This window comes from Rutidosis leptorrhynchoides, chromosome 4, assembly GCF_046630445.1.
Source record: "Rutidosis leptorrhynchoides isolate AG116_Rl617_1_P2 chromosome 4, CSIRO_AGI_Rlap_v1, whole genome shotgun sequence".
NCBI classification, from domain to species: Eukaryota; Viridiplantae; Streptophyta; class Magnoliopsida; order Asterales; family Asteraceae; genus Rutidosis; species Rutidosis leptorrhynchoides.
This window is the reverse complement of record NC_092336.1, coordinates 90,196,627-90,206,337: the sequence shown is the minus strand read 5'-3', so window position 1 is coordinate 90,206,337 and position 9,711 is coordinate 90,196,627.

The following is a 9,711-nucleotide window of genomic DNA, read 5'->3' as shown; positions in this document are numbered from 1 at the left end:
TAATATGAATCAAAAATCAGATCGAACGATCTTTTAAAAGACTTGGGCTGCACCTAACCCATCCAACCATTCCATGCAAGTATGATTGATTAAAACAGCTGGTATCCATCAAGTTTACTTGCCAACACTTTCACTTATATCATATGTAATAGATTTATTTAATATTTAATATATTAAATCTTTATAATTAATTAAATAATATATTATATTTATGCTCATGGTAAAAATATAATTTTTACAAAAATGACACGGACGTGGTCTCACGACTTATGTACCACTTTCGGTTTTTCGAGCGCACTTTCGTACGTTTAGAAAACTAGCCTTTTACGTTACGTGACGTGTACCTTTAATAATAATTTGACTTATTTATCAAAGATTTACTTTATGAAAAATGTAACTTATAAAATTGAGCGTTGTGGTCATTTCCTTCTATAAATCAAATTCTCGTTGTTTGTCAAAATATTTTATTTTAAATTAAACGTTTTGTGACATGTACCTTTATTAATAACTAGACTTAAATTAATTAAAAATTAACCCACTCAAAGTGTAACTTAATCTTTTGAGTATTTTGATCATTTTCTTTTATAATTCATAATCTTGTTATTTATCAAAGCCTATTTATTAATATTAGTTTAAAATCAAAACATTTTATGACTAATTTAAATTAGAATTTATAATCTTATACATATTTTTGAGATATTTATCTAATAACATACTAGTTATCCTTTCAAAACTAATTATATAATTTAAGATCATTTTCATAATCGAAAATCCTATAACGTTTTTGCTTTAAAACTTAATTTGATTTCATTCTCTTATGCATAAATGTTTAGTTTAATTTCCTTAACTTTCTAAATAATATATCTTAATATAACATATCAAATGGGTTTATCTAGTCAACGAATCTTATCCCAATTATTTCCTCTATATGATAAATCGAGTATTATGAAATTCAATTCTCCACTAACTTTTGTCTAACTCCCAATAAGTGATACTTTGTTCTTACTTGTAAATCACTTTAACATTTATTCCGAATACTGTTAAAAGTAAGAGTTTTCTAATTCAAAGTGAACCTCATAACAGAGACTCGAAATCATAATTCAATGTACTTGATGATTCAATCATTTGATATTATCTTTTAATCTCGTCGATAAACTTACATCTAACAAATACGTTCGTATAAAGTATTATTCATTCAATACCTTGATAACATTTCCAAATTCATAAAATAGATCTTATAGCTTAAATTCATATTAACTAATCCGTTCAATGTTTCATCAATATATTTCAATTTCATAATTACACCTATATATATGTATATATCTTTATTTACACATAATTGTTCGTGAATCGTCAGGCATGGTCAAAGGTTATTTGATTAAATGAATATAGTTTCAAAACTTTCGAGACTCAACATTACAGATTTTGCTTATCGTGTCGGATATATATAAAGATTAAAGTTTAAATTTGTTCGGAAATTTCCGGGTCATCACAGTACCTACCCGTTAAAAGAAATTTCGTCCCGAAATTTGATCGAGGTCGTCATGGCTAACTATAAAAATGTTTCCATAACTAGTATAAGTTGATAAACAGAGTTTTATCAACATTGAGTTAATATAGATAAAACAATTCGTTTATGTGAAGATTACGAGTGAAACTGTCACATAAGAGTGAAAATGAATAAATGCAGGTTTGACTTAACCGGTGGCGTATTCAAGATTTATTTCCGGGATTTAAGGAATTTAGAAGAAAATCTTCATAATAAGATTTGATTCTTCGGTAATTAAGGAGATTCAGATCTTCTTTGGTTAAACGCGATAATCTGCTGCGATTGCTCTGTCGAATATTTTCCTATAAATCCACCCTCTCCATTTCCTTACAACTCACAACTTCTATTCTTTCTTCCTCAATTCTTACTTTAAATATTCGTTAATATGCTCCATCCCATTCTGATCCTTGATATACTTTTAACGTTCATATCTGTCATTCTTCTTTTTAACTTGCCACCGGAAGAATCTATTTACTTTTACTATACCCTAGGGTTTATAGTGTTTTTAGTTCTCCCGTGTCTTTACGTTGCTATATGCATCGATATATACGGTTTGTAATTTTCGGGTTGTTGCTAGATTTTATATCCTCCCTTATATTTCGATGTCCCTGCTTCTGTCTTCTATAATCATCGTCATCCACAGTTAATGCTCTCTTCTATTTGCTGCGGTTTATACCCCAAATTTATATTTCAGAGCTTTGTCCTTTCGTTTCTTCTTCTTGCGATTAAATAGCTCTTGTAATGGTCCGGAATTCGTAGGTATGGATTTAAGAAGGAATATAGTAATTGTTCTAAGAAGGAAATGGTAATGGAAAAATATTGATTTGTTAAATTACCAAAATACCCTGGAAAGAACTGAATCATCAAGAAATATTTTCTTGATATGTTTAGAGATTAGATAGAATGTAAGAGTCGTGTAAATGACACATGATGATGGTATGATCTGTGAATCATCACGTTCCATTAGAAACTCAGCATGAATTACTGTAATATAATGACGTTGATCAAGTGTCATTATATTATACTAACTCATGTTTCAGTTCCCAACATTTCTTTAAAATATTCATAATTTAAACTCGAAGGTTTCAGAATTTAGAAACTAACATAGTTTCTTTTATGTTGTAACGCAGATATTGCGGAGAGATAAATGGTTTCAGATAAGAATAGTTGTGATAATATCTCCAGAAATATGGAAGATACGAAGATATCTTTTAATATTTAAGATAAGATGATGATGAAGAATATCTGTCTGTGAAGGTTTAGAATAAAAGTAACGTGTTTGCTAATGGTTTCAGCAGACACTGAATGATTTGGATCCTTTGAAAGCAGGTTCAGTCCTTGTGATTTATCCACAGCCTCTTTCATACTTTGCTCAATTCGTTTTCCAGTTCCAAATCTTCTCTTTTTCTGAGCTTTACCGACACACTATTCTTTATCATCAAACTTTTTACTGTTAAGGTCGTTTACAGTTTTTTTTTTTTGCTGCTTCATTAGTATTTCGAAAACTGGCTCGCAGTCCAGAGTGTTTTCAGAAACTTCTCATTCAAAATCTGTAAGTCTTGGAGGTAGACATTATATGTATAACTGTTGGCGTGGAGACACTACGGAATTCAAAATACTGATTGCTAATTCCTGGTGATTGGTACGTCAGTTTAAGATACGGGTGAATATACAGTCGCATTTCTACGAACAATATTAATGGTTTTTCAAAGAGACTTGAACCCTTGATCAATGAAGTTGTTGTTAACTTCTCTGCTATTGTGGTGGAATATAAAAGGTTCCCCATTAACAATGGTGAAAGGGCAACGTATCTATCGGGGTTATAATGAGACTGGTCCAACTGAAAAGTCGAAGTTGACTTGCTGGAGCTGTGACAAAATTGGCTACTTTGAAAATGAATCGAAATGTTGTTTTTGCTAATAAATGATAAAGAACTTGACGTGGGTATGGGTTAAATTATGGTTTCGGTTTTGAGAGTTTTTTTTTTTTTTTTATGTACAAGACTTCGGGTAATGTGTGGTTGGATCATCATCTCGATTGTTCATTATTTGAAGTGTCTTCAGGAATTTCGAAGGGTTTTAAATGCAGATTGTCATAGTCAATATCCAAATGATGAAATCGTCCTAAATCTCGAATGGTTTCCATATCCTTCTGAGTGTTACGAATAGAAACGATGTTCTATTGAAGTCAAATTTTAGTTTTGAAAGATGTAAGAGTTCTAAGTGTGATGTCTTCAATTAAGTCTTGACTTGGATTTTGATTTGTCAAAATCAAAATATGTAATCAAACTTGGATGAGAATGGTCGTTTTGATTTTTATGAGAGAATGTATATTGTTGTGAAAGTAATGAATATAGTTGGTGATTGTTGTATCAGACTCGAAGAATGTAACATATTAATTGTGAATTTAAATATCTCTCGGGTATTACCTACCCGTTAAAAAAAATTTCACAAATAATCTTTTATACAAGAGAATTTTTAATTACAATCTTTATGAAAATATAATTACATATATATTTTCTTTAGTTGTAATACCGATTTAATGAGTTAATATCATATTAAACTCATTTAATTTTCGGCTTGAATTTAGAAATGAATAATCTCTAAAACATCAGAGATTACGTAATCTTCGCGGAGTATTTCACTAATGTAATCAATACTTCAATATTTATTCTCATAGATATTTCCTTAGTGATTCATGCTGATGCTCATAGATCTCTTGCTAACTTCGTAAGATACAAATGTTATTTTCCCGTAACTTTCGGGTATATCGAAGATGAAAGTGTAAAATCAAACATGTTATTGAATGATACATTGGATTTATTATGAAATAATATTCATTGAGTTGAAGCACAGATTGTGATTAACAATGATTAAATTATCACCGAAGAATGTACATCATAGCATATTAGTAATATGAATTTAACCGAGTAGTATCTATCCTTTTTCAATTCATACTCAATAGCTTAGTATGAAAGATTTATATAGTTTCAGAATTCATATATATAATATATATATATATATATTTAATTTCTTCAGAAGAATAAGGTAATACTTCATAACTCGTTGATACAAAATACTCGTTGTCGATCAATGATGACGTCCACGACGATTCTTGAACTGGCGGAGCTTATGATGTTAGAGGTACTGACGATTCTAACGATGTTGACAAGACTGACTGTGTTGGTGAGGTTAAGGGTACTGTTGATGCTGTTGGTAAAACAAGTCTAGCTTGTAAGCCGCGCACCATTCTTGTCAGGGTTTCGATTCTTCTCCCTATCATTTCTGTCCACTCATCTAGTTTATGGTTAAGGCTGAGATAGATAATCTCTAAAACTTTAGAGATTACATAATCACCACAGAATGTTTCTCCGACGAAGTTATGAATCAATACTTCATCGTTTTGTTGTTGTTGGTACTCCTTGGTATCTTCGGTGCATGTGACGTTGATATCCGATATACAGTTTGGGATATTGAGGTGTGTGATGTGGATGTGATTGTTGGTGGTGGTAATGATCCTGTTGATGTTAATAATGGTGGTTGATGTTGATGCCGGTGATGCTGCTGGTGCTTTTAATATTGAGGCTTACGATGTGGATGTTACTGGCGGTGCTGATTACGCTGCTGGTGCTGCTGATGGTGTTTGTAACCTTCGCACCATATTCTCCAAAGCCACTACCCGAGCGCGAAGCTCGTTGACTTCTTCTGTTACACCGGGGTGATTGTCAGTTCGGACGAGCGGATAAATATAATCTAGAATTTGGTGTAGTATATAATCATGACGATATACTCTGGAAATGAGAGAAAACATGGTTTCTCGAACAGGTTCGCCGGTAAGTGCTTCAGGTTCATTGCCAAGAGGGCAATTTGGTGGATGGAAGGGATCACCTTCTTCTTGTCTCCAATGATTTAGGAGGCTACGAACCCATCCCCATTTCAACCAGAATAGATGATGGCTGATTGATTGATCCATTCCGGTCACACTGTTGTCAGAGCTCGAATGAAACTCCATATCGGAATAGCTGTCGTAATCTGAGGAATTCGAACTGCTTGAGGGCTCCATCTCGTATGATCAAGGAAATGAATTTTTGATATGAAATAGATTATAGGAGTTAGATTTGGTATCCTTCAATACATAATTTTCATATGTATATATATTACCAAAATCCCATAAATCACGGAGGGATCTTTGAAAAATGTCAGTCAAAGTCCCCAGTAATAGATATGTCGAGATAAGATTTCATCTATACGCTATTATGCAATAAATGCAGGAAAACACGTCTAGACTTAAGAATAATAGGTAGGTAATTTCTTAAGGATGATAAGCAAGTGATTTTTGACACAAATGATAAGCAAAACTTTTGACATGCAGACACGGTCGAAGTCCAGACTCACTAATGTATCCTAACGACTTATCAGTTAGACACACTAATGCAGACCTGGTTCGCTAAGACCACTGCTCTGATACCAACTGAAAGGACCCGTTCATATACATTATAAATGATTCACAATAGTTGATTACATTGCGAGGTATTTGACCTCTATATGATACATTTTACAAACATTGCATTCGTTTTTAAAAGAAAATCTTTCTTTACATCGAACATTGACAGGCATGCATACCATTTCATAATATCCACTATCCAACTATAAATTGATTTAATAATAATCTTTGATGAACTTAATGACTCGAATGCAACGTTCTTCGAAATATGCTATGAAAGACTCCAAATAATATCTTTAAAATGAGCAATTGCACAGCGGAAGATTTCTTTAACACCTGAGAATAAACATGCTTTAAAGTGTCAACCAAAAGGTTGGTGAGTTCATTAGTTTATCATAATCATTTATTTCCATCATTTTAATAGACCACAAGATTTTCATTTCTCATAAACATACGTCCCATACATAGAGACAAAAATATCATTCATATGGATTGAACACCTAGTAACCGACGTTCACAATATACATATAAGAATATCCCCATCATTCCGGGATCCTCCATCGGACATGATATAAATTTCGAAGTACTAAAGCATCCGGTACTTTGGATGGGGCTTGTTGGGCCCGATAGATCTATCTTTAGAATTCGCGTCAATTAGGGTGTCTGTTCCCTAATTCTTAGATTACCAGACTTAATAAAAAGGGGCATATTCAGTTTCGATCATTCAACCATAGAACGTAATTTCGATTACTTGTGTCTATTTCGTAAAACAGTTATAAAAGCAGCGCATGTATTCTCAGTCCCAAAAATATATATTGCGAAAGCATTTAAAAAGGGATTAATGAAACTCACCACACTGTATTTCGTAGTAAAAATACATATAACGTCATTGAACAAGTGCAAGGTTGGCCTCGGATTCACGAACCTAAATTAATTATATATATTTAGGTGTTGGTCAATATTTGTCTAACAAATTAGGTCAAGTCATAGTGTACCACAATCCTAATGCTCGAGTCTGACTCAACAGTATAGTAACATGTTATATTACTCATGTTCAGTTAAAATTCTAGTAAAAGGTGACGTGTGAAACAACGTAACACAATTGGTTTCATAATCATAAAATAGTATTTTAGTTTTTAGAGAAAGTCAACACAAAAAAAATTAACTGAAAAGTTAACGGGAAAAGTCAAAGTTCAAAGTCAAAAGTCAAAGGTTAAAGTCAAAAACGAGGTCGCATACAAAAATACAATAACTTATACAAAAATAATTTTCGGTCAAACATGACTAAACGGCCACTTCAGCGATTTTTAGAAAAATTATCGGAGCTCCGATTGATAAACGGCCAAAGATAAAAGTTACACATTACCAAAAAGATTAAGCATAAATGTTACAGAAATAAACTAAACCTAGACAACTCGTAGTTTCCAACGCGGTTTCGGTGTTTTAAAGTTAATTTTTCAGCTTTAATAAATTTACAAAAGTGACCGAGTAGCCTAGTTTGGAGATTTTTAGAAAATTCCTCGAAACTCGGATTGACAAACGGTCAAAGCCTTCAAATTCTCGTTACCACAAAGATATAACATGATTTTTGGTAAAAGTAAACACACATCAGACCGACCATGACAACTGATACAAAACTGACATTTTTAATTAAAAATTTCAGCTCTTTTTAGAATTTTAAAATGTGACCAAACAGTCAACTTTGACGATTTTTAGAAAAATCGTCGAGACTCAAATTGACAAACGGACATAGTCGTTTGTTAGACCTTACAGCAAAGAATTCAGTGGTATTTTTGTTTTAATCTGAAACAACGCAGATCAGTAAGAATTTCAGTTTCCGTTTCGACATTTCATCAAAATTTACAAAACTTCTTTTATCCATAACTTGACAACCGTTCAACGAAACGAGACGTGCTTTATATGAAAATTCATCTACTCAATGAGTAGAATCAAAATAACCACTTTTTATAACCCAGAAAATTAGGTCACTAATTATCATTAGCAATTTTAATTACGAAATTAATTATGCAATTTGTTTATTTCATAATTTTCTAACCGTTACTTGGATTCAAGCGATTCTTAACCAAAAATTCAACTATTTTTTCTAGTCTTCCAACGACATGCATATCTTATACCTTATCTCAACTGCATATGTAACTAATTCAAGATTCAACATAACCTATCTAAGGGCAATATCAAAAGTACAAGCATGCATAATCCTATTTTCTCGAGCACTAGTCAGGGATACACTATTAATATTTAGAAATTAAATTATGAGTGCTTACGTATCAATATTGAGATTCAATATTGCAGGAAAGTACGTAGACGCGACGGAGACAAAAAAACACTAGGTTGACCTCATGAGCATACCCTCGAATATTACCCATCACCTCCATAGCTATAACCCATAATTTCCTTAGCCCTATCCTACTCGCAAAAACCCGTTTGAAATAACTTGCTCATGACCTCGTCGTAGTATTTTCTATGTATAATACTAATAATATCGCTCTTAATAATATTAATACTAATAATATTAAGATTAATATTAATAAAGTTATTAATAATAATAGTAATAATAATAATAATATTAATAATTATAAATATCAATATAGAGAGATATCGAGTGTGTGTAATATGAATCAAAAATCAGATCGAACGATCTTTTAAAAGACTTGGGCTGCACCTAACCCATCTAACCATTCCATGCAAGTATGATTGATTAAAACAGCTGGTATCCATCAAGTTTACTTGCCGACACTTTCACTTATATCATATGTAATAGATTTATTTAATATTTAATATATTAAATCTTTACAATTAATTAAATAATATATTATATTTATGCTCATGGTAAAAATATAATTTTTACAAAAATGACACGGACGTGGTCTCACGACTTATGTACCACTTTCGGTTTTTCGAGCGCACTTTCGTACGTTTAGAAAACTAGTCTTTTACGTTACGTGACGTGTACCTTTAATAATAATTTGACTTATTTATCAAAGATTTACTTTATGAAAAATGTAACTTATAAAATTGAGCGTTGTGGTCATTTCCTTCTATAAATCAAATTCTCGTTGTTTGTCAAAATATTTTATTTTAAATTAAACGTTTTGTGACATGTACCTTTATTAATAACTAGACTTAAATTAATTAAAAATTAACCCACTCAAAGTGTAACTTAATCTTTTGAGTATTTTGATCATTTCCTTTTATAATTCATAATCTTGTTATTTATCAAAGCCTATTTATTAATATTAGTTTAAAATCAAAACATTTTATGACTAATTTAAATTAGAATTTATAATCTTATACATATTTTTGGGATATTTATCTAATAACATACTAGTTATCCTTTCAAAACTAATTATATAATTTAAGATCATTTTCATAATCGAAAATCCTATAACGTTTTTGCTTTAAAACTTAATTTGATTTCATTCTCTTATGCATAAATGTTTAGTTTAATTTCCTTAACTTTCTAAATAATATATCTTAATATAACATATCAAATGGGTTTATCTAGTCAACGAATCTTATCCCAATTATTTCCTCTATATGATAAATCGAGTATTATGAAATTCAATTCTCCACTAACTTTTGTCTAACTCCCAATAAGTGATACTTTGTTCTTACTTGTAAATCACTTTAACATTTATTCGGAATATTGTTAAAAGTAAGAGTTTTCTAATTCAAAGTGGACCTCATAACAGAGACTC